The sequence below is a fragment of the Sebastes fasciatus genome, chromosome 24 (genome assembly GCF_043250625.1).
Source record: "Sebastes fasciatus isolate fSebFas1 chromosome 24, fSebFas1.pri, whole genome shotgun sequence".
Classification (NCBI taxonomy): Eukaryota; Metazoa; Chordata; class Actinopteri; order Perciformes; family Sebastidae; genus Sebastes; species Sebastes fasciatus.
This window is the reverse complement of record NC_133818.1, coordinates 7,616,758-7,643,076: the sequence shown is the minus strand read 5'-3', so window position 1 is coordinate 7,643,076 and position 26,319 is coordinate 7,616,758. Positions and strand designations below refer to the sequence as shown.

The following is a 26,319-nucleotide window of genomic DNA, read 5'->3' as shown; positions in this document are numbered from 1 at the left end:
GACTGCACCCTGCTGTATCTAAATATCACTGCCACTGTTGGTGTCTTAGTCACACACATCCTGCCTGACGAATGATTTTTTTTTTTGGGGCCGGGGGGGGGGCGTCTGGTTCTTCTTATTAACATCACTTACGACATCGCAGAAACCAGCTTTGCAGCAGCACTCGGGTATTTAAACCACGTGTATCATGTATAGCTCGCTGACATCATCTCCCATGATCGGATCAAAACACGGGAGATTCTTGTTACGCGGGATGAGAGGAGTGAAATAAATCAGAAGGGGGGAAGTGAAAGACAAAATGAGAGCGAGCGGAACAGAGGGAGGCTGAGAGAGAGAGGGGGGGTGAAGAAGCAGTCTGACTAAGCAAGACGAGCCCGTTATGAAACAGCAATAGGCTGCATACCGACCGGCTTCTCAGATTGATTTATAAATGTGAGCTGACAGCTGAAGACGAGTGAAAACAAACTTTCTGGTTTTGCTGCCAACAGTCGTCAGAGGTCATGTGATGCAAGTTGTAACAGCGGTGGTGGCTCCCAGAGGATTTGTCTAAATAAAATGGAATAAAAATAGGTTTTATTTGAGTGGCGCTCTTGATTTTCTTTTCTTTTAATATACATTAGCTTTTCATTTTTATACAGAAAAAGATGAAAATTCTTTCAGATGAGCTATTGCGCCCTTCTTGGTGAAGTAATTGAAATCATTAAATACAGCAGTTATGGCAGATTATATTATAGATTCATGCAACTCTAACATAAAATACCAGCTTTAAAGGAACAGTGTGTAGCATTTAATGGGATCTATTGACATAAATGGAATATAATATTAAAAAGTATGTTTTCTTTAGTGTATAATCTCCTGAAAATAGGAATCGTTGTTTTCATTACACGAGAATCAAGCTGATTTTTGATGGTTATAAAGATGATCTTTCCAGATATTCCTGTGGTGTGAGGTACGTTCAGAGTGTTTTTTACATCCCCGGATCAGCTCGGAAGTCCGTCCTGGCCGCACCGATTTCAAATCATAAATGTTAAACATGTTCAATATTTAAAATCTGATATCCTGTTGTGTGTGGGGAACCACGAGGACAGCCGATGACACAGTCACGTGGGAAAGAACGACAGCCAATTGAAAGGGCATTTTGCGATTTCAAGTTTTCGTGCCAGCCACCATAGTTCTACACGCTTGGCACACGAGTAGTTTCAGTTGGTTGCAGTCTGCAACCTCACCACTAGATGCCGCCAAATCCTACACACTGCACCTTTAAGAAAAACTATTACAGGTATGTCACTGTCAGTAATTAAAAGTGGTAAAGAATTACTAAAAATGTGTAAAAGCACCTCTCAGCAATCTATTTATATGTATGAATGTACATTATTCATCCTTTTTATTCAAATTCATGACGCAGCCTTGAAAAATGCTCCTACCTGAAACTAAGAAACCTGAACCCCTTCAATCTTAAAGCAAAACAAAGAAAGGAATGGGCTCCACTCATCTCATTGCCTTCATAGTCTCTTGAAATCCTTTCGTGTGTTGCCAGCCAGGAGCAAAATTCCATTGAATTTCACAAGTTTAGGGTGATTACTCACACACTTACGCTGAGGGAAGGCAGAGCTCCAAACGTCTCTGTGTGTAACTGAACTGTTGCTGATGGCTTAATAGAAAGAAATGTAAGAAGGAAATGTGTGAAAATGCGCTTTAACCGATAAAGGGGACATATCGTGCTCTTTTTCAGGTTCATACTTGCGTTTTTGGTTTCTACTAGAACATGTTTACATGCTTTAATGTTAAAAAAACACATTATTTTTTTCACACCGTCTATCTGAATATATTTGCATTCATCCTCTATCTGAAACGCTCCGTTTTAGCGCCTGTCTATTTAAGAAGAATTTATAGAAATAAAACCCATTTAGTTCATTTTTGCGTATCAGCGCCTTGTTATCGATACATAGTCAGACATCGGATGCTTCAAATAGCACAGAGTAGCAGGAGTCAGATTTCACTAGAGTACTTAACGGAGTATTTGGTGTCAAAGCGAAAAGAGAAAGAGCCTGTTTGGCAATATTTTGGATTTAAACCCAATGCTATAAGGGAACCATAACTCACAGCCGATGCACATGGCGCTGTGTGGAAATCTGCAGCCCTGCAGCAAAAGCTGGACCAGAGCACTAATTTCTTTAACGCATTAACGCAACCTGTGATTTTTAGGTTGTAGAGGGCTCGTTTTAAAGCTACAGTGAAGATACTGGCATCACATGAAACTAGAAAGCCTAAGGAATCCATGTCATACTAGCTTGTCATGAAGGAGGCTATATAACAATCCAGACTTAAATTTTGGCAAGGAAAAACTGGCATGGCCATTTTCAAAAGGGTCCCTTGACCTCTGACCTCAAGATATGTGAATGTAAATGGGTTCTCTGGGTACCCACGAGTCTCCTCTTTACAGACATGCCCACTTTATGATAATCACATGCAGTTTGCGGCAAGTCATAGTCAAGTCAGCACACTGACACACTGACAGATGTTGTTGCCTGTTGGGCTGCAGTTTGCCATGTTATGATTTGAGCATATTTTCTATGCTAAATGCAGTACCTGTGAGGGTTTCTGGACAATATTTGTCATTGTTTTCTGTTGTTAATTGATTTCTAGTAATAAATATATACATATATTTGCATAAAGCAGCATATTTGCCCCCATTTGCGATTCATTATTTTAATCGATTGACAGCCCTAGTATCTGCACAAGCACTGAAAAAGTGAGTTTTTCATTTATTTCTTTGACATGGAGGCGGCAGTAGCTCGGTCCGTGGGGACTTGGTTTGGGAACTGGAGGGTTTCGGGCCTGTGTGTGTGTGTGTGTGTGTGTGTGTGTAATGTGTAAAAAAAATAAAACTACAAAGTGAAAAAATTGAATTTCCCCCCAGGGATCAATAATATATGTCTTCTTCTCTTCTTCTTAACCAAACAACAAACACAAACTTGCGCTATGTAGACATTTCACTCGCTTCAGCCAAGTCATATTACTTAGCGTGCAAGCTTTGCCAAACAAACATCAACTGCCTTTACTCACCCCTCCAGCCTGCACACACACACACTCTCTCTCTGTCTCCTACTCGTGCTCTTCCCTCTTCTTTCTCTCTCTCCTTGGGAGACTGATGCAGTGGCTGATTGTGTGGGAAGTTCCTCTGTCATCGTTAGCGGGGTTGGAGGTACTTGTCAGGGGCCACATTAGGAGTTTCCTATGAGCTCCCCTTCGCCTCGCCAGGCACAAAGCAGCACAGTGAGGGGGCCGTCGGGACATTCATCTTCTTCAGGGGATATGTGAATGAAGGTCAAGGACCCTAGGAAAATGAGATGAGTCATTGGACAATGCATATGACACATAAGGACATTATATTATTTCCTGGATTAAATCAATTACAATTTTAGAGTTCAAATCAGATAAAACAGGTCAATTGTGAGCATAAAATGAGACGCCACTGCTTTGAATCAAACAGCCTACACGGTACCGAGCCATTTCTTTTCTTCAAACTGAAAAGTGGCAAGTCATTATGGGTAACCGGCAAAAAATAACGGCTTTGTATCAGCGAGGATTGAAAGCGCCACTCTCTGAAAAAGGTTACCCGCTCGTGCGGTGGGTGTGCCGTATCGATTTACCCACCGAAGGCAACTTGTATTGATATTTGGCTTTTTGCTGGGCGCTAATTTCAGACCCCTTTACAGAGGGGCTGGGACTATAATGTCAGCTTTTAATCCATAATGCAATTCCTCTTAATACTGAAAAGAACGAGCAACTCCCTTTGAACAACAAGACGCCCTTGAGCAAGGCAACGTACCTCACGCTGTGCCGCCCTGCTGAAAATGCAAATCGTCCGCGCTGCTGAACCAGCAGCAAAAAATGACCAGACTCTGCAAAGCAAAACTTCAAGAGGAAGCCGAGAAGAAAAAAAGGAACAAAACAAACCCGCTGAGGAGATATTATATCAAGATGTGATGGTGAACTCTGTGTGCTCGCCGGAACCTCGGATTACATCGCTCAGAGAGACCAAAAGCATCAGCACAAACATCACCTATCTCTGCAGCTCAGCCGTTCTCAGCTGTCATCATTACGCAGGATGAAACCAGAGACACCTAAAGTGAAATAATTCAACCTGTCCTTCAAAACGTTATTTGCCCACTGCAAACCGTCCATCACTTGGCAACCGCTGATTAAAAAGCAATAGAGAGAAAGAGAGGAAATGACAACAGTAACCATATACCTTGATATTTGAGATCATACGCCGGAAAATGAGATGCGTACACACAGTCACACACACACACACACACACACACACACAGTGCATATGCCGTTATATTGAGATGAATCTGCCCTGCTGAACATATTAGAAAGAATACACAGGAATATAAAGGGCACTTGCAGACTCATCTTATTGAGCTTGTAGTAACGGTCGGCAGTGAAGGTCAAAACCAGCCGTCGATGGCTTTGCGTTATCTTAAAATAGAGTTTTATCAGTGGTAATATATGATCGTATCATAACATCATGAACATAAGCCATGAGAAACACATCAGCCCGAATGGGTTTTTTCATCACACTCTGGTATCCCAGATGAATTTAGCAGATACATGTTAACTTAATGTCATACCACCAAGTGTTTGTTGATGAATATTATGAGATTTTCAAATTAATTCCTTCCTGTAAATTAATGTCATCCTAAACAAGGATCAGTAGAGTCAATACCAGACATGAGCTAATGTCAACATTATGATGAAATGAGGTCGGTGCTAGAATAGATTAAATCCTAAGAGTAGCCGTGCCTTCATTGTAAAATATTATGGTAGCTGTTTTTGAATTTGCTTGCCAGCATGTTTATTGTACTTAAAGAGTGTCCTGATAGCAAAGTATAGTATATGTTGTCTTCCTGCAAAACCTAAAAGCTTGGGGTTGCTCGGTAGGGCAGGTGTGAGTCTCCTGTTGCTGAAATTTGTAGGTTATCTTATATTATATTTGCACTAATAGAGTGCATAGTTAGTGAAGTATCTGTTATTTCTTCCTAAATTACTTTAAAGCTGCTCAGATCAATATGTTTGCATTCACAATGGATCAAAACACTCATGTAATGTGAAAAGTGTCGTTTGTAGTGACGAGCCCACAGTAAATAACCACCCCACTCTGCAGTTCCCCTCAGCTTTTTCGAAGAGTTTTAGCGTCTTTCAGCTCATTGTTTTGGTTTTTACAGACTGCAACTTTAATACGCACTGCCTTTAAGGCAAAAATAAATGAATAAATGCAGATTTGATGTCATGTGTTGGCATGAAATACAATACCAACATATTTAGAAGGAGGCCAATTTGGATTGGTTTAACTATTAAATTGGTTAATTGTATATATTGTTAAGCTTCTTTGCATTACAATACTGTTTTAATGAGTGTTTTGGTATTTTACAGTCCAGAGGTTGTGTTGGTAAGAGCACTCAAATGAATGTGTATATGGCTATTTAGATATTCTAGTAATTAATGGACTGATCTGAGGAAAGTGTGTTTTGTTAGACTGCAGCTTAATGCTAAATACCCCCTTTTTCTGGGTTAGGGTATGTGTATGGACATTTTGTGTTGGTATGTGTGTGCATTGTACATTTACTACTACTATATTCTGTGTGAAGTGTTTGCAAAGGTGCATTTTGTGTGTGTGTGTGTGTGTGTGTGTGTGTGTGCGTGTGTGTGTGTGTATGTGTGTGTGTGTGTGCATGTGAACTCCTAATGTGGTTTGGGAGTATAGCTTTAGATAGATAGAGGTCCTCCGAATGGGGGGAAGTGAGTGTTTTAAAGCCAAAGCTCGGCACGTCAAGGAGATTAATGCGCTGCTATTGTCTCCGGCTCTCATCAGAACACTTTTATCTGCAGAAAATGACAGAGCTTGCACTTTTCATTATGTACGTTAGCTAGCGAGCCGCGCTCCACGCACCCCGCTCAGCCCCCCACTTTCCCTTTTTTCAAAAAAAAAGGATTGCTTTTGGGGTTGAATGCAAATTTGTGTGTGTGTGTGCACGTAGGATGTTTGTGTGTCGGAGGCAAAGAGAGGAGGAGGGAGTACAGTTTATGCGTGACCCTGTGTGTGTGTGTATGTGTGTATCCAGGCCTCATTTGTATGCCCTACTTGTCATCCTTGACTTCTGAATACAATTTGACACAATAATTGATGTTTTATGTCTTGCAAACACGGATATGGAGAATATGGATTACTCCGGAGACGGCATTGATTGTTTAAAATGTCTCTGAAAAATGGGCCGACAAACTGCACATCCAGTGTGTGCGCATGCATGTGTCTTTCTTCTTTTCCTCCGAGCCGAGCGGCTGTAAGTGTGTGTTGGTGTGTAAAATTACTGGTATATATATAACACTCCGGGCTTTGTTGACCCAATCAAAGGATGAAAGTGCTGCAAGAGCTTGTACACATCCAACTTATACAATAGAGAAGGAGCTACTTGCTTTGGCTCCCAATTTGAAAGTATAATCAGTGTGTTTTCCACCAAGTACATTATTCAAACTCTGTAATGTCTACTCCTTTGGTTTGTGTGGAGAGATGAAAACAGCTGAAAAAGAACATCTTCTGAAGCATCTGCCGGTCATTTTTTAGCATCTACTGTGCGTTAAACTGCTGTGACTATTATAGAAGGTAAATAAGACAATTTTTTATTAGCCTATGTTATAGTTTTTGGAATTAAAGGGGACCTTTTATGCTCATTTTCAGGTTCATACTTATATTTTGGGTTTAAAAGCCCACTCTGTTGTGATTGGTCAACTGAACCGAACTCGTTGGACTCCGCTCCAGCTTTGTTTGAGGGTGTGCCAAAATAGCCACTATGCAGCTATTATGGAAATGTGTTACTTAGTGACATCACCATGGCACAATGTTTTTGGGTTGTCCGTACATCCGTCTGTCCGTATGTCTGTACGATCCATTCTCGTGAATGTGATATCTCCGTAAAAGCCTTGAGTGAATTTCTGAAAATTGGCACAAACGTCCACCTGGAATAAAGGATGAACTGATTATAATTTGGTGGTCAAAGGTTACTGTGACCACACAATCCCATAACTCAAGAATTCATAGGCTATTTATGCCAATTTTACACAAATGTTTAATAGGATAAAATGATGAAATGGTGTCATTTTAGACAGACATGGATGTAAACTGCAGCTTGACCGGTTGGCGAAGGCATACAACCGTGAGGCGGTAATTCTAGTTTTAAATATTCGATAGGCTAAATGATTATCAATGGAAATCATTATTAGTTGCAGCTCTATGAAAACAAACGTGACCATTAGTGCAATCAAAATAATGTATGAATATAATAGTGTAGCAGGTATGTTAACAACAAAGCTGTTAGAATCAATATCCCCCTATCAAAGAAAGTAATGGGGCGAGACTTGTTCCTTGTTTGACTTTCAGGAGATACCATGATGTTGAGCATTGAAGCATACTTTCTTCACAACTTCAGCACACATAAAATGTCGTGAATAAAGCATAAAAGTGTAGTTTAAACACACTGTAAGACTTGTCAAAGCCAAAAGGAGGAAAGAAAGCCCCCAAAAAACGCCTTCTTCTTTCGGTAGTTGCAGGCTGCCGAGGCTTCTGTGACTGATGCTAAGGCAATAAAGAAATCTGTGTGTGCATCACTGTTAGTCGAAAATGAGATCAAGAAGCCACATAGGGACGGGAACAAAGCGAGTGTTCAGCAGCAGTCAGTCTCTACATCCATTTGATCAAAGGTTTGAGATTTAATAGCAGAAAACTTTTGATACTGCTCCACCAATTTCAATCAATCTCTTTGACAGCGATCGCCGCGCTTCATTTTGGGCCAGTGCACTTTTGAAGGCGCTCTTCATTGAACTCTTGAAGGCACTCCCCAGAAGTGCACAATTTGTTATTTACTATAAAAAGTGTATAATCGTGTAGCCTCACATTGCTTATCTCAGAGAGGATCTCGTATCTCTGCTTCCATCCTTTAGAAAAAAGAAAAAAATCTTTTTCTATGCTCCCCCTCGAGCATTAAACCTGCAGTGGAATGCATCACTTTCCCATGGAGACTGGCATTTCAGTTAATGCTGTGCCGAGGCCAGGCCGGTAATAGATTCATTTAAGTAATTATTTAGAGATGGAGAGGGAGGGAGAGAGAGGGAAGCAGACAAGCAGGAGTGGACCGAGGATATAAATCCGTTCATGATTACATGATGCTCCGAAATCCTCGAGGAATGCGGTAGACGGCGATCTCGGCAGGAACGGGAGAACGAGCGAGACGGATCGGCATCATTATGAGGAAAATGAAGAGGCGGTGGAGGGGTGATCTATGCTAAACTTATTCACCGTCCACGGTGTGAAAAAAACTTGTCTCGGAGAGAGAGTGCATATCACATACATTATGAGTCTCAGCGCTGACACGCAAACAGCGCCATTACGGCCATTTTGAATAGCAGCAACCATAACAGGTACCGAGCCCCAGACTTGATTAGATTTCATCCTGACAGTGCATATGTCTTCCTCCGGCCCCTTCGGAGTGACTCCGGAGAGCGTAGAAATTGAATTGGGCAGAGAGGCGCACTAAAGCGTGTTGTTATCGGCAGTGGGAGGGTCTGGGTGGGAGACAAATGGAGACTTTTGTAGAGGCATACAGGTAACTACTACATTGTAATGTTTGCACTGATTGTAATTTGTTTGGTATCCACCATTATTTGGATTCAAATTTAATTTAAAAAATGGTTAGTTAAAGGGACACTTCGCCAATTTTTCACCAAGCTTTCAACGGTTTGTGAATAAAACCCTGATGACATTATCGGGGTTATATCTGTTTAAGCACAAAGACTACCGTTTCTTTAACCCTCTTCAGGGACACGTTTTTGTCTTTTTTAGGGGGGTACAAGGTGTCGTTACGGGGCGATAGCAGGTCAACAGTAGATGTCACATAGAAGTGGTGTACATCATCTGAAAGCTGGGAACCTGAATATTAATTTGAAATGCTGCTCAGCGCTGTGTCAAGTTTTTCTAGTCATAAACATGAATTAATTAATTAATTAATTAATTAATTAATTATTTTAAATGATTTGGGTTGATACCATTTGTTACACAGATTTGGTGCTAAATTTAACCATTTTCTTCCACTCAAGAATTGATAAAAGATGATCAATAATCTCTCCAAAATTCCACCTTAAGTCACCAAGACCTTGAGGAACACCATAGAAAAAGTCATGATGTGATTTGGGATCAAAAACTTTCAACATTTGGAGATTTCTGCAAGAATTGCATTTTTCGGCGATTGAATAGCGAGCACTTCTGTTGTGGAAACTTCTCAAAAAAAACCTTATTGCCAATCTACATTGGGAGATCATCCATCCTCTGAATGCTCTAGGTCTCTAGTTTGTGTCTGTAAAGTTTCATGAGGCTGTGATTACCCTAGAGGTCACCACAGGTCATTTTATACAATGAGGTCAAATTTCAAAAAATGGTCTCACTACAATGAAATGGATACTAAGGGGACTAACATCATCACACATGAATACAGTTGAGCTCTTTGGATCCACAAGAGTCTCAGCTTTACAGTCAAACTCAATTTATGTAATTCCAAGACTGTTTAGGGACCCCAGTATGCAGAAATATTCAAACACACCACACATTTATACTGCACAGAAAAGTTAATTAAATTTAAATCTACATGCAGTAATTCCATAGCATATTTACTTCTACCATATGCTGCCACATTTTATATTCATTTGCTTTAACTTTTTGTTAAATAACTGTGAAAAATATAATGAAATGTTTCAAAACAAAAAAGAAACAGTCACCGTCCTACATTAACATTTGCCGGTCAGTGATTGTCTGAAACAGGGACTATTTTCCAGCTCAGAACAGCTGCTGAGAGGCTTGCCGTTTTCTCTGACAGATGGTTTACTGACAGTCTCTCGGATATTTGGCATCTTTGTGTGCATCCTGACACCTCGAGTCCCTTTAACTGTTAGACATACCTCAGTGTTTACCTCCAAACATATGTAGTTCACTTCCCAGTCGTGTTGCTGAGCGCTGAATGAGTGCAGTGGGAAGACGAATATAGAGGCAATGTACCACAGTAGGCAAATGAATCCTTCTTAGCTTATTACACAACTGAACTGGGACATGCAATGTCAGCCAGTCATTTAATTCCAATTTTCCATGGCCTGTCATGGGTTATATAATAATTAATCATCCGTGCCAATTAGCCCAAACAAACTGCTGAGTAGAGGCAATAAATAGATGCATTGCATTGTGTTCACTTTATATCTCAGTGCGTCCTATTTACCAGCAAAAAAAAAGTGTCTCACTTTTATTTACACATCGAGAGGCTGTGATTGGACGCGGCCCACCGGCGCAGCTCTGTAATCCGAGCGAAGACGAGCGTTGAGGTTGATCAGCCTGATGGACACCGCGAGGCTCCTCATGCGGCGCCGACTGGCTAATCAGAAGGACGGGGAGGGATCCCAGCGGGCCGGCTGGACCAGTCTGGATGGAACAGATTTATAAAGTGACCAGGTTGACTTGCTGCGTGAGACCACTGCAGGTGGTCCATATGGCAGGCTGTCATTTCTCTGTGTGTCCGGGCCAGCGTAAACACAGCTACATGGACACATCCACTGCTGCTGCTGCTGCCACGGCCTCCCAAATCACACTGGATCAGACAGGTTTGTTCTGCAGTGTGGGACAAAAAGTGGGGAATTAAAATACAGGGAGCTGATACGGCATGGCGTTAAAATCAAAGAAAGGACCATACGGACTGACGTTACTACCTGCCAGCTGCCAGCTTGCTTGGGCAATAATAATGGAAGTGATGAAGCTGACTCATCGAAGTCAAAAGAGACTGAAACAAAATGCAGACAGAGTTCAGGCAGTGCACTGCAGCCCTTTCCTAACATCAACACACAGTAATCATTGTATCAAAGAATACAGGCTGTTCTCATACACCATTCGTTGCTATATCTACGAAAAATGTTAAGTAAATTTGTATGTAATGCATGCGATTGTGAACCAGGAAGTACAAAGAGCGACAAACGCTGCGTAGGGAGGAGGTCGGGGTGGATGGGTGTGTCAAAAAACACCCGACTTTCGCCCAGGAAACTGCTGTTCGTACACCGTGTGAAACCAAAAGTCTATGTTGATTTATTTGTCAGGGAACTTCCGTAGTTAAGTAACGCCTCTTCCGTAGTTATTTTAACCCAAACCACAATCTTTTCCTAAACCTAAAGTAGTTTTGTGTCTAAACCTAACCAAGGCGATCTTTGCCTAAACCTAACTAAGTAGTTTTGTTGCCTAAACCTAATCAAGGCGATCTTTGCCTAAACCTAACTAAGTAGTTTTGTTGCCTAAACCTAATCATGGCGATCTTTGCCTAAACCTAACTAAGTAGTTTTGTTGCCTAAACCTAACCAAGGTGATCTTTGTCTAAACATAATTAAGTAGTTTTGTTGCCTAAACCTAACCAAGGCGATCTTTGCCTAAACCTAACTAAGTAGTTTTGTTGCCTAAGCCTAACTGTTTTGTTACCTAAACATAACTAAGTTGTTTCCTGTGAAGACGGAAGTTTATTTTGAAAAGCCTGGAACGGAAATTGAAACATGTTGCTGGACATTCGTAGGAAAACGCAAGAAAATTTAGGAATAACTTTTCATAAGATATCGTACGAATCGTTTTATGGGGATATGTTGAATAATGATATACTTGTCATTTTGTATAGGGGGTAAATTATTGATGCTGGTACTTTGTTTTGTATGTACTGCATCATAATGGCTATTTTCTCAACCAGGCAACCTCGCTGTAGCTTCACCAAGGTAACAGACCTTTTGTAACTTTGCTCTCATCTTTTCTTCTAGCTCAAACACAAATCCAATTGAACGCGGCTTGCAAACTGTAAGCTTTGTGTTTTAATACTGTAAAGCACAAGGTCATCTTTTTACACAATATATACAGTATAGGCAACACGTGAAAGGAAAATAATGTACAAAGAGTCAATTAGATGTACTTTAGTGTAACTCTCATCAAGCTTCTCTGTAACCACATGAATCAGCTTTGATCGACCTAAAACTGGTTTAATTCATTTTTTTGCAAAAGAAAAAAAACAACAAACAACAGCATGCAGAGCAGTAATGTCAGTAATTGGAAATAGGGAAATTGATTGAATAGACAAGCTTTACAAGGGCGTGCATTTCACGGCTGCCCGCATTCGTAGCTTCGGAAGAGCTATTGAACCCTGAAATGGGATTTCTCCGCAGAGCATTTCGGATGCTCGTTCGACAATGTTCACATGCCGGAGTTACATCCATCGCTAAATGCAGAAGTGCATTCAAAGAAAATGCAAATGAGCCACTTCAGCAATGCGCAGCAACACAAATGTGTAATTCTAATGCTGTTTTGCAGCAGGGGAATTCACGTCTTGGTCCCTTTTTGGGCCGTCTAAACTGTACATTCATTGCCAACATAACGGCGCTCTGGAATATTTCCTCGGCAATCTATAAAGTAGCACATGCAGCACATTTTCTTTCTTGCTGATGTGCTGCACTGCACGTGGAGCTCGCCTCAGCCTGAATAGTTGTATCAACTGGCTCAATCAAGGAGAGTTTGCATGGAACAAGTGCATCTAATCCCCAAAGCAAATTGGATCCACTTGGAAGATACAAGGCCAGCCAGTCATTAATTGTCATTCCAAAAAAAGCACATTACGCTCCCGCCACCGCTGTGGATATCTCCACGGGGAGAGATAGAGAACTGGCCAAATTAAGATTCAGGATGTTAGCAAGTGTGCCTCATTGGAGGAGGGAGTTGGGTCTTCGGGGAGGTAACTGGATCGCAGCCTCGCCAGTCTTTTCCGAGGTGCCATTGGATTCGGAGCGACCGCGGGGGACCTCCCATTTAAGGAAAACCATTCAGGGCAGCACTTGTGAGATTGAGAGACTGAAGGGAACATGGGAGGACGAATCATACGTGGTTCTAGGCAGAGGAGGACAAAAAGTTCCACGAAATAACTTCCGCAAGAACGTCCCCCGACAGGAAGAATGAGTTGCGGATCACACCTGAACAAAACAGAATAGTTTTGCGAGCAGAAATAAGCTCATGCAGGCAAAATTCATTTTCACTCATGGCCCTTTTTCTCAGCGGTGCAAAGCATCCTTGTTAAGCATGTCTCTGTTTTTAAATTTTTTATGTCAAGGGGAATTACGGATGCTTACAGTGGCTGTGTATCTACGATAAATAACACCTTCTCCCCCAGCTTATGCGAAGGTGTGCCTGCTAGTTACAATATAAGATGGTAAAGGGTGCACTGCAGCTCTTTTGTAATGCATAATACAGTACAGAATCCGATCTGCCTCCTTTATCTCAACACTATTTTTATCGTCTTTTGATCAGAGCTGCTGAGTTCTTAAAGACGAGCACGCACAGAAGCATTTTGGCAAGAGTGACACGTCGGTATAGACAGCTCCGGATAAAAGGGATTTTTGAATATTCAAGCAAACATCTAAATGAAAAGAAAGAATGTTCAAGCAGGTTCGTTAATGATGAATCCTTTTTGATGTTTTTCTGACAAGAATAGGCATGGTGCCCTGCCCGGGGCTGCCCTACACAGCTGGCTATAACTTGGGGGTCCCCGCGTCGGGATGAGGGAAGAAATAAGATGGGAAACTTATGAGTGTTGGCGGATTTTGTGTCTGGCTTTGGAGTTTTTCACAGGGGATTAATGTGGTGTGATCAGACAGACAGTATACTCCATTTTTGGATCTAAAAGTTTTCAGGGTAAAGTCAGTGAAACTAAATCGCTGTTTATTACTTACTGTTACTGTTATCTGGGAATGTAATTGTCAGAATAAAAAGTGCCAGGGGCCAAATTATTTTATTCATTTATTTATTTTAATGTATAATTATTATTATTATTATTATTATTATTATTATTATTATTATTATTATTATTATTATTTATTTTTTTAAGTTTGAATTTATTTGACCTATATTTTTATTTATATTTTTTTATTATTACCTTCTTTTCTCATCCCTTGTTTTTGAATACTTAATTTTTCTTTGGAAATCATAAAAAGCATGATTCAATTATTATTATTAATATTATTATTATCATTATATTTTTTTCTTTTTAATTTTTAATTTATTTTACTTATATATTAATTTTATTTTGTATTATTACCATCTTTTCTCGGCCCTTGTTTTTGAATACTTAATTTTTCTTAGGAAATAATAAAACACATGATTCTATTATTATTAGTAATAGTATTATTATTATTATTATATTTTTTATTTAGAATTTATTATAATTCCTTAGATTTATTATTTTATATTTCTTATTTATTTTATTATTTTGTCTATTTTTTATTTTTTTATTATTAAAATCACCTTTTCTTCTCCCTTGTTTTTGAATACTTTGTATTTCAATCTACAGTTACTTTCTGTTATTATATTATATTATATATCATCATTATATATCTGTTATGGTTTAGATTGTTGTAGTCATTTTTCTTAAGGAAACAATAAAAAGCATGATTAAAAAAAAGTAGCGCCAGGGGCCTATGTTTAAGTTCATGCTGAAGATTTAAACACTCATATGTGAATGATTGTGAAGTATTTAATGAAAACCACGCCTCCACATAACGAAATTACTTAATTTCTCCTGACAACAAGCTCTACTTTGTTGCAAGCAAACCAGACCTCTTTGTCACATTCACAGTTCAATGTTAGTGGGATTATTTTAGTGTTTTCTTGTGTCAGTGCAAAACCAGTTGCATAATGCAAACAGAAAGTGTGTGTTTGTGCTCGCATCATGTGGCGGCGGCGGTGGCGGCGGCGGCGGCGGCGGCGGCGGCGGCGGCGGCGGCGGCGGCTCTGCACACACCTGTGGCTTATTTGTGTCTGGGACTCGGGTCAAAATCTCCAGTTAATCAGACAGAAGTAATTAAGGATTGTTTGCACAGGCGGAGAGCAATTGTTTGCCCAGATGGAGAGCTCGTACCTCCCACAAGTGTTACCTGCGCCGCGTCACACCGCGTGCTTAGAAATTCCATCACAAATTAAATCTCAGTTTAGTTTGTGATATCTCATTCCTCCGACTCATCTTATCTCCCGTGCCCACTTAAGAAGTTGCCTCGGAGCGGCGATAAGAAAGCAGAGGGAGAGGAACGCTGCGATCCTGCTCCTGACAGATTAATTCATGGGGGGAGGGGGAGATGTCTTTCTGCTAACGTGGTGGCTAGGCATGTGATAACGCCTGTGATAGTGGGGAAGAGAGAGATGGAAATGTGCCACAGGCAATTGACTTGTATATGTACTTGCTGGTTTGAACAAAAGCGAAAGACGTCTGACAAATGTGACAATGTTGTCATGGCTGTGGAGAAATGATGGCATTGGATGGAATCATTTGTGTGCTGCGGAAAAATAGAGGAATAGCATTGCAAAAGAGTTATTATGGGCAAAATATATGTGTGTGGGACACAACGTGTGGTGCATTAAAATCTGATGACCTCTGTGGCTGCAGCTCAGCAAAATCTTTATCATTTTTAACTGCCCGACCGTGACAGAATTACTCCATCCTTGATGGTAATAGGGATGGAATTTATTGGTAACACACTCAAAGTTCTGCTAGAAGACGGAGAATTTGAGAAATCAAACAGTGCAGACTTGTAAATTCTGTGGAACGAGTAAAAAGGAAAGCTTTTCTAAACACTTTCAGAAATGCAAATCAAGTTTGTGTTTGATTACTTATGAAAGTTTTTTTTTAAAGGGGCACTGCGCCAATTTTACACAGCGAGATCAGCTCATTTGTCATGGTAAGTCATTTTTAGAAAATAGTTGTATTATGTTTTCTGTGTCGCTGGAAGAGCTTTGTCAAGTCTGAAAAAAATTACTTTTATTCCCTAGTGTGAGTAAAGCTCCAAAAACACCACTTCCCATAATGCAACTCAATTGCATGTATCATAAGACTCTCCTTCTCTGGTAAATGTCCAAGCCTTTCAAACCCGACAGCCACAGTGTGTGAATATACCAGAGAAGCACAGTATTATGATACATGCAATTGAGTTGCATTATGGGAAGTGGTGTTTTTTTAGCTTTACTCACACTAGAGACTAAAAGTTGCAATATTTCAGCCTTTGCTGCCTCGATTTTGAGATTTTTTTTGTTAAAGGTGCTATCAATAACATAGGTAATTCAGCCACTAGATGTCACATTCTCCATCCCCCGTTCCATTGCATTTACTTCACAACAAGTGGTTGCCACACGACCCAGAGATACGACGTGATATCAGCATCGTTTTACTATTGGCTCACAAGCCTTGTTATTAGAAGTGGGAACCGAACGTCACAAAATGTTGTCAATAGATCCTTTAATGTGTCTCTGGTAAATCCAAGTATGTCCAAAGTGCAATACTAAATTGGTAGAATTTTGATGCTGGCTGTTTTGCTAACTTGGCTGACAATCACTACCATTTCCCCCTTGATTGACGAGTTTATGTAACGTAAAACATAACGCATCTTTTCATTATCGATTTATTGGTCAACAATTTGTGAAAAGCAACCTCCATTCTGCAAAGTATACTGTAAATGTAACTTACTGTTTCTGCACTGGAGCCTCATCTCTCTCTCTCTCTCTCTTTCTCTTTCCTTTCTCTGCCCTCCATCCAGATATTATTGAGCTTTTGGTAACTCCTGTTTCTATGGCAACATGAGTCAAGTCATCCTGTGGACGGTGGGGGGATGGAGCCAGGGAGCCGGTGGGTAAGTGTGCAGTCAGTTTGAGGAGTTCACTTTTTATGTCTCCACTTAACTTCCCCTCCTTTCTATTCTCTAATCCCCTTTTAACCCTGAAAAACACAATTCACAACGGCGTCAGTGTCTCGACACCAGTAACAATAACATGCTTGAAATACAATGAAAGCTTGATTTTCGGAGCACTTCAACTCGCAACTTTGCGAGAATCCTCTTCTAAGATAATTATTCAATTAAAGAACGACGGCACTTTATCAATTAAGAGCCGGTTCCCCGATGTGTTATGTCCAAATATGACCTAAAAACTTTTTTGTATTGCGCTGATTTGGCTCTCAAAAGTGGGGCAGGAGGAAGAAAGAAGCAATCCCCGAGTCAGTTGAAAGCCACAAGGCATTTAAGGCTTAAAAAAGGTTGTTAGCGATTTTCTTAGACATTCAACAAAAAGCTCTATCACGTCCCATGTTGCAAACAATCTGGACAGCAACACGCAGGGTTTGTTCACCAAGTGTTGATGTTGTAGCTCTCTTCCTGTCCTCGAATAACATGACACACTTACACATGCCTCCGCGAGCTCAACTGTCCCCGAGCTTTTGGCATCGCACACTGCTAGTTCCTTATTTCTAAAGGGAATAATTCATAATCAAGTTTCATTCTCCTGGGTGGTTGTGGTGGTGGTGGTGGTGGGGGAGTGCACACACATTATGTCGCATGGAAATAGTCATACGAGAGCTGGATTCCACATGGCGAGGTACAATAATAATAATAATGTTATGAGAAGTCCAGTCATCTCCACTGAGCAACAACCCTGACATTTAAAACCAGTGACTCACATCCACATGGTGCAGTTACAGATTTTTTTAAAACACACATATTTGCAAATGCTGTATCATATCAAAACCTTTCATGATCAGCGACCTCGGTGCCAAACATGTACCCGAACGTGTGCAGTATCTTTCATAATGGCAGAGTAGTGATGTAGATTCAAAGTAAGAGGTGTTTTATGAAATCCTTGAAAAACTGAATTCCCACTGAATCATTTTTTCCTCTGACTGTGCTGAATGCATTTGCCTGAGCCTGAAGAGCCTCGAGAGCACTACAGCGGCAACGCTAATGCTGGTTGATAACACATCAGTGCTTATCGGCTGCCCGGTGACTTTTAAGGAACATGCTGGCAAAAGCTTTGACTGTATATAGTAACGTATTGGTTAGATTTTTCTGTTTCATTTGCTGCAGTGCATCAGTAATCTCTGGCTAAAATTGAGTACATTTTGATCCAAGTGATTACTTTCCTGCGTAGGTTTTCTCTACAGACCAAAGATAAAGTTGGTACAGTACAGTAGCAGCTATCTGAGGGGCAGGGGCGAAAGAAAACAAAAGGGGCACAGGCTTTTCTCCATTTTAAGGGCACTTTTTCTCCACTGGAAGGATGCCTAGAGGGCACTTCATCATGTTGTATCAAACATAGGGGCATCCAAGAGGGCAATTCATCATGTTTTCTCCACTGGAAGGGCACCTTAGATTGCATTTTATCATGTTTTCTCTACTGGAAAGGCACCCTAGAGGGCATTTTATCATGTTTTCTCTTCTGGAAGGGCACCCTAGTGCACTTCATCATGTTTTCTCCAGTGGAAGGGCACCCTACAAGGCACTTTATCATGTTTTCTCCACAAGAAAGGCACCCTAGAGGGCACTTTATCATGTTTCTCCACTGGAACGGCACTCTAGATGGCACTTTATCTTGTTTTCTCTACTGGAAAGGCACCCTTGAAGTCATTTTATCATGTTTTCGCCACTGGAAGAGCACCATAGAGGGCACTTTATCATGTTTTCTCCACTGGAAGGGCACCATAGAGGGCACTTTATCATGTTTTCTCCACTGGAAGGGCACCCTAGAGGGCACTATCATGTTTTATCTACCATAGATGCGTCCAAGAGGACACTTTTGCTGCATTTCTGAGTCCTCCAGTGGAACAGTAAATGAATGGGATGCGAGATGACTCCCTACTTGTATAAAGCATCCAAGTTGAGTCGAGCATGCTGGTTTGCAGTAGATCTCAGCAGCAAGCAGATCTGGGTTTGTACAGCTACGGCAAGCCCTCAGGCTAAAACACATCAGTCACTACACGCTGTTTAAAGTAACGCAACATGAAGGCAAATTGAGAACTTTCGTCAGGCCCCATTTACACCTGCTATTAACATGTAATCTCAAAAAAAGACATAGTAGAAATGTTTTTTTGAGGGGGGCTAGCATTTAATTTAAACTATTTAATTTGCTTTAATAACTTCACCATTTCCCCAAACGGCTTCACAAATGGACAAAAGCTGTTCCGCAACAGCTCATAAGCTGCCGAAGTGCTCCCTGCAACATGCTCCGCCATTTGTTTACCTCTCCAAATGTGGAAGAAGTGGTCATTTGGGAATTTGTGTCTGGTACCGTAGCGTTACTCATGATGCTCGCCGCGGCGTCACGGAGGTCATATCACTCTGAAGGCTAGATAACGACCAAATTGGAAGCAGTACCAGCCTTGCGAGACGGTGGGAAAGATGACATAGGCGTTAATGGTGGCGCTAATGAACATAGATGATGCATACGATAAAGACCTTCTCCTTGTGTTTCCTCGGAGCCCGAGCTGCGGACAACAAAGGACAAACGCGGTTGAGGATGAGAAAGAGGAAAAGAAATTCCTCATTTATTCTAATATTACGTGGCCCTCAAACCACCTTTTGCCCTCCTTTATACGTCTCTGTTAATGACTGTGAGGAGTCGTTAAATACAATGCTTGATTCCTCTAACATCCATCATCCTTCTTGCAATTTATGTAATTCATCTATTTTGGTTCCTGACAAAAACGGTGCATCATTAATGCCATTTGAATTTTTTACGAGGTGATGGCAGTGTTTTTTGTCTGAGATTCAAAACAGCAGGGTGAGTCAGGCTTAAAATCTTAAATCTGTTAATCCACTTTCTTGCCAATTGTAGCAGCAGCTAATTCCCTAAGTAGTTTAACATCTACCAGCTGGCCATGACCAATGCTTCGCACCACAAAACGCTTAGTCACCATATAAAGAGCCCCCCTATTATTTAACTGTAGAGATTAATCACTTTGTTTCGTAACGAGCATAACTTTCGCACAACTCTGTGAGGAAATAGGGAGTCGACTTATAGCGGAGGGGTTATTCTTGACATACTGTGATAGCAAGTTTACTGCCTTTCACCCTAAATCCCTGCATGTTTATCCTCTTATCCTCTTTCTTGTTATTCCCCCTCATCTCCCTACTCCTCATTTTATATTTCCCTATCACCCCACATCATCCACTCTTTACTTTCCCATTCATTCAGTCTTTCTTCAAATAATCTGTGTGAGTTTTTCATATTTGCTGCTATCTTTCTTTACATTTCTGCAGTGCTTTTTTGCACTGAGCTTCCCAGAGATTGGGACGTCTAGAGCAGTGTGGGTGACCTTATTCTTTTCTGGGGTGCCACGTTATTGCCAATCAGGTCCCACGGCTCACTTATCTTAAAGAGTCACGTTGTGACATGGACTCCAGCTGCCAGCCCCCGAACCTGTTCACGAACACGCCGTAGTGACCTCATTCAACAATCTATTTCTGCGGGCCAGCGAGTGCATCACTTCCTGCTAGTCAGAGGGTGTTTCCAAGAACAAGGCTGGAATGAAATTATATATTGTGCGCTATATTTACTGTCCACAATTTCATCCTGAGTGTATGAATCTATCCGCTATTTAGTGTCCTCAACAATCCCACAATGCAAACCTGCGTATTTTACAGATGGCAAAATTACCGTTGATCATCCCAATAGCTCTCAGTGATTATTATCATTGATAATCAGTGTTGTGCATCACTTCCTGTTAGTTAGAGCGTGCTTCCAAGATTAAGGCTGATCTGAAATGATATATTGTGTGCTATAGTTACTGTCCACCAATTTATCTGAGTGTATGAATCTATCCGCTATTTAGTGTCCTCAACAATCCCACAATGCAACTTATTCTACAGATGCGTCATTACAACTCTGTGATGACGCAAATCATTGAGTGTTTGAAATGTCAATATACTGCCCACTATAGAGTCAACTATTGAGTGTCTATTAAATGGGGAGGAGTGAATGAGTAACCAAGGGAGTGATTTCGAAAACAGCTCAAGATATCGGGTGTTAAAAACAGTTCTCGAAGAAGGAAATCTTCACATTTGAGAGGTATTTTTTCTTGAAAATAGATTTAATGATGTCATTTTCTGTATCTCAATCAAAACCGTAACAGAAGATGGAGTTTGGTGATGTCTTGAAGTAGGGTGGGATCGTGGGAGTCTCCAACGCCATTGCCGTTCAGGAGGTTTTTACTGTTAGCCGAATCATCCACAGAGATCTTCTCCTCTCCAAAACAAACAAACCCGGCGATTAAAACCAGTTCAAACACCGATTAGAGCAGTTTAACGTTAAAAATCTGTGGAAGTTTAATACCGTATGCATGTAACGAGCGAAAATTGACACGTGTCACCTGTTGCTGGACATTCATAGGAAAACGCAGGAAAAATTAGGAATTATTTTTCGTAAGATATCATACAAAACGTTGCCAGATAATAAAAAACATGACTTAAAAGCTGCATAGAGCTGCAGCATTGGGTCTTCATTCTCAGTGGATACAATTGACCCTTTCACATTGCAACACGTCATTTGGTTGTGCGTGAGTACCAAAACTGCAGGTTCAAGTGCGAGTTCATCCCCTTCTTCCTCCTCCTATTCACCCCCCCACCCCCCATTTTCTCCCCACACTCCACCACTCTTTCTTTTTAATGTGCAATAAGCACAGGCGCTGTACCATCTTCACTCAGAACATCCTGTGTTTGGTGAGCCGCCGTTGTACCCAAAATAGTTGTTGTTCCTCTCCTCGGCATCCGATTGTCAGGGCTTTGAATCATATCTCAGCTCCTCCAAAAAACAGAAGGCGCAGCAGCGTCTTAAAGCATTCCCCCCCCCCTAACTCAAACATCAAGCAGGCAGCAGTGTCCTACATAAAAAAAAAGAGAGGGGATAAAAAGACGACATGAAAACCCTAACGGCCTCCCAGGGGAAAGAACAACAAGGAGAGGAAGACGGACGATGCAGCAGGCAGACCCCATACACAGATACACACTGGTGCACATGCACAGACACTTGAACACTAGCACACAGCAATCCCCCTACAGGAGACTTTCTTATTTTCTTATTGTTAAAGCCCTCAGCCCTCATGATTCACAATGCGTGAGAGCAGGGGCGGTGGGGGCTGACAGGCCTTAAGATGAACCAGTTAACACACAACACACACAACACAGAAACAGAAAGAGACAAATAGAAACGCACACATTTGAAACCCACCATCACACACGATGACCATCTCGTTTAATTAGGATTTTTGCTGACAGAACTGCCTCTTAAACGAAAAAAATACACCAGAGGTTCATCAAGTCTCCACTCTGCAGCTAGTAGATGTTGAAATGAAACTATCCATGTATACATTCATGCATTTTAGTAGTAGTAGTTGTTCTTTTTTAATTCAATTCATGAAATAAAAACGGATAAACTAAGATAAAATCATTTAACTATTGAAATACACTGACAGTGAACATTTGGTTGATAACTTTAATATGAACATTTTGTGTTGGCGTTGTTCAATATGCTGAACACATTCCCTCATCATGTTGATGAAAACTTAATCCAGACAACATTTCCTACAATGATGATCCTACTAATGAAAATTAGTTGCATATTGTGACGACAAAGTTAATGCCGGAGACATAATTTGTTGTTATGTCTCGGGGTAATTAATTAACACTAAACCTTGCAGCTACACTAGCTACTAAAAGGCCCCAGCATAAAGTGAGTGTTATCAGTTGCAGGCAATATGACAATGACAGCAATGTGACGGGGACAATAAGAACATCATTTTTAGGAGACGGGGTTGGTAAGACATACTGTGAGCCTCGTTCTGGTCGTGATTCAGTGTTTGTGATGATGGACAGATAGTTGATTATGTTCTACAAGACAATGTACTTAGTTTGTTTCCAACAGCAATCAGAACGCACAAAAAATAGATTGGAGGTAGATTTATACGTGTAAAAAGTTACAAACAGTCCCTTTAAGTAACACCCTTTCCGCAGTTATTTTAACCCAAACCACAATGTTGTCCTGAACCTAACCAAGTAGTTCGGTTGCCTAAACCTAACCAAGTTGTTTCATGTTAAGACGGACATTTATTTTGAAAAAACTGTATGTATACACATACAGAAATTGACACATGTATCTGGACATTCATAGGAAAACGCAAGAAAAATTAAGAATAACTTTTCATAAGATATCGTTGCGTAGGGAGGAGATCGGGGGAAATTGGTGGGTCCAAAAACACTGGATTTTTGCCTAGGAGACCGGTGTTTGTACCCCGTGTGAAACCAGAAGTCCACGCTGATTTATTTTTCACGTAAGTTCTGTACTTAAGTAACGCCACTTCCATGGTTATTTTAACCCAAACATTGACTTATTTCTTTCGTTACTTCCGTACTTGAGTAATGTCACTACTGTAGATATTTTAAACCAAACCACGATCTTTTCCTAAACCTAACTAAGTAGTTTTGTTGCTTAAACCTCACCAAGTTGTTTCCTCTGAAGACGGACGTTTATTTTGAAAAAAATGCTTGTATGTACATGCTGGACATACATAAAATATGCAAAAAATGTGAAATAACTTTTTGTAAGATATCATACAAACCATTGTATGAGGATACATTCGATATAAACCATTCAGCATTATTTGAATCAATAAATTCAGTTTAATAAACCCCATTGTGTTACCCCAGAGGTAATCCTTCAATTGAAGCACAAACTTAAAGCGCAAATTACTGAAATTAGAGTTTTTCACCAAACATAATTGCAATCTGATAATGTAATCCAACACATATTTTATATTCTTGTAAGCTTTATGGTCTTAATAAAAAAAAAAACTCCTTGTCATAATAGACCACCATCTGTGATAGCATAAATGTACTCCACGGGCTGCATCGGGATCAACCTGAATCATAATGGTAAATCAATATCTCACAACTCTCACCCACTTGTGTTGCCGTCTCTAGCTTTTTGTCTTTCTTATACAAACAAGTGATTTTTCAAATCCCAAAGTCAAAAACAAGTTCCCTGGGAACAATGATGATCTTTAAAAGCAAGCTCACTCGGGAGCAGACAAGTATATGATTGATACTGCACATGCAGCGATGCTCGTCTCCCACGTAATGGAGATTTCAAATTTGTTGCTGTCCAATAAATTCACTTGCGAGGGGGAGCTGTAGTTTTCTGGCATTACAGTGAGGATGAAAGGGAAATACAGTCAGCACAATCTCTCTTTGATTTAATCATCTCTAATTCTAAATGAGTATTGAGAATACAAGATTGATAGATGGGTGAGTATATTCTTTTTAGTGCAGATAAGTAAGTAAACTGGTAATGGATGTGGGCGAGAGCGGTAATTACAAGTAGCAGTAAAGTGCCGGAGTTTCACGCAAGAAGAATGTCATCTCTGGCAGCTACAATTTAAAACTGACACTCAAACTTGTTAAACCAATTAGCACATGCAGCTCTTTCTGAAGCAAATGACGAGACTGCATGATAGAGCCAGGGACGGAGAAGAGCTAATGACCATTACTGGTCAAACGGTCCACGCCTCTTTGGTCAGTGCTCTCGGTGTACACAGAACATTAAGACAGGCAATTATCTGTTTCCAGTGACAAACTTTGCAGGAATCAATCAAGTGTTTTTCTGAAAGTTAGCGCGTCGGTAGCAGAGACTTTCTTGTCTGATTAGCTCAGATCTCAGGTGATTGATTACACAGTCCGTGCTTGGAAGGATACTAATAGCGGCAGTCAGGTGTGTTCACTGATGAACTTTGACTGACTCCTCTGCAGGTTTTGAATAGCACACAGTAATGGCTTGTATAAGAGTCCTACTTTGTGGCGCCTATTGATCCTGCTTCAGCACTTTCTTTTATTTCTCTGAATGACTAATCTCTTTCCTTTACTGTCGTTTGCTGATAGAGTGACGCATGAGGACTAGATGAAACCTATAGACAAGATATAAAAGACAGTGATTCATTTCTACCAAAAGAGGACATAGAGGCATTTCTGAAACCTTTACCATTTTATACATTTTCTCTGTATATACATGTCAATTTCATCAAGTGTTGTAGATGTTACAGTCCAAAACTGATCCCTCATTGGCTTCCCACCGTAAAGGAAACAATGTTGGAACCCATCAGCTATCGATCTGACAAGAATTTAGCCTCTGGGGGCAATGGCCAGCATTTCAGGGGTTCCGGTGTAGCCAGCATTTATCCGGATACCTGACGTGTGCTGGCCATTGTTTACAGTCCATTTAGCAACTTGAGACCAGAGAATAGACTTGGAGTTGAGAACGATGTCTCACGTCATCTTTATAAACCAGCCCAGTCTCACCAAATGCAGTAAGAATGACACGGTAATTTGTAAGTCATTTTGTGTGCAATAACAACGGCATTGTTGCTTTTGGCGTGTCATTTCATGTCACGCAGTCTGTACTGACTGCAATTTAAACACATCCATGTGAGTTATTGACATGGAATAATAAGTGAGAAAGACCTGGAGAGCGGTGATCGTGTCCCAAAGTGTTGTTTTAAAATTACGTTAGTGAAGTTTGTGACATGTTTTCCGTACTTATGTTACGTTGTTGATGTACAAATATTTACTTAGTTTACGTACTTATTTTAAGCCCAACCATGAGGTTTTTCCTAAACCTAACTAAGTGGCTTTGCTTTCTAAAGCTATGACCGTTACCGTAGTTTTGTTGCCAAAACATAACCACGACCGTTTCACGGTAACAAAGAGGTGTTAAATGACATGCAAAAAGCCAACATTAAGCCCGGGGCATGAAATGAAGCATTAAAAAAAGCGAATAAAAAGTTAAAGTGATGCCAGACGATAGCTGATTGGTTCCGAGATTGCATTTCGGCTGATGCGTTCCGCCTCGTTTGCTCTCCACATGGACTGTTTACCTGCATGCAACCAAAGCTTGCTCAAATGTGATTGGTCAATACAACTCAGGACGACAAACCGAAATCAGAGCCAACTGAAATTCCGTCCCGCTGCCTACAGATTCTGCAGATATCTGTTTTTAGAGATTAACCAGGAAATGCCAGAGCCTGGCACTGTGAGTCGACACATCTTGGCTTGTTTTAAATTCCTGTCACACCAAAATAAGAAAAAGACAGTAGTTGTACATTAATATTTATTTCCAGACACCTTTCTCTCTCTAACCCCCCAAAATCCACAGAGAAAATAGCAAGGACGTGACCTCGGTGTCCTCAATGGAAGCTCCAGCCCCGCGGCAGGCAAATTGTAATTTGTAGGCTGTTTTGTGATAACCGGCGTGGGTTATATGGGTAATGTAAACTCAAAAAGCTAAAGGCCCAAATGAACAAGTTGTTGATCAAAGCTCCGAGAACAAAAAGCCCCCAGCAGTACAAACAGTATCTC

At 40.7% G+C, this 26,319-nt stretch overlaps 2 long non-coding RNA genes across 2 annotated transcripts in view; one reads left to right on the top strand and one right to left on the bottom strand.

Moving 5' to 3' along the window:
- Positions 1-26,319, top strand: part of LOC141763045 (uncharacterized) — an 88,662-nt gene that overhangs the window by 17,076 nt on the left and 45,267 nt on the right. The window contains exon 2 of the long non-coding RNA XR_012592977.1: positions 16,690-16,782. This is a non-coding gene — a long non-coding RNA (uncharacterized LOC141763045). The remainder of the gene's footprint in view (positions 1-16,689; positions 16,783-26,319) is intronic.
- Positions 9,746-16,705, bottom strand: LOC141763042 (uncharacterized). The gene is made up of 3 exons (XR_012592974.1): positions 16,620-16,705; positions 10,807-10,877; positions 9,746-10,708 (listed from the first exon to the last, which is right to left on the bottom strand). It is a non-coding gene; the product is annotated as an uncharacterized LOC141763042 (long non-coding RNA).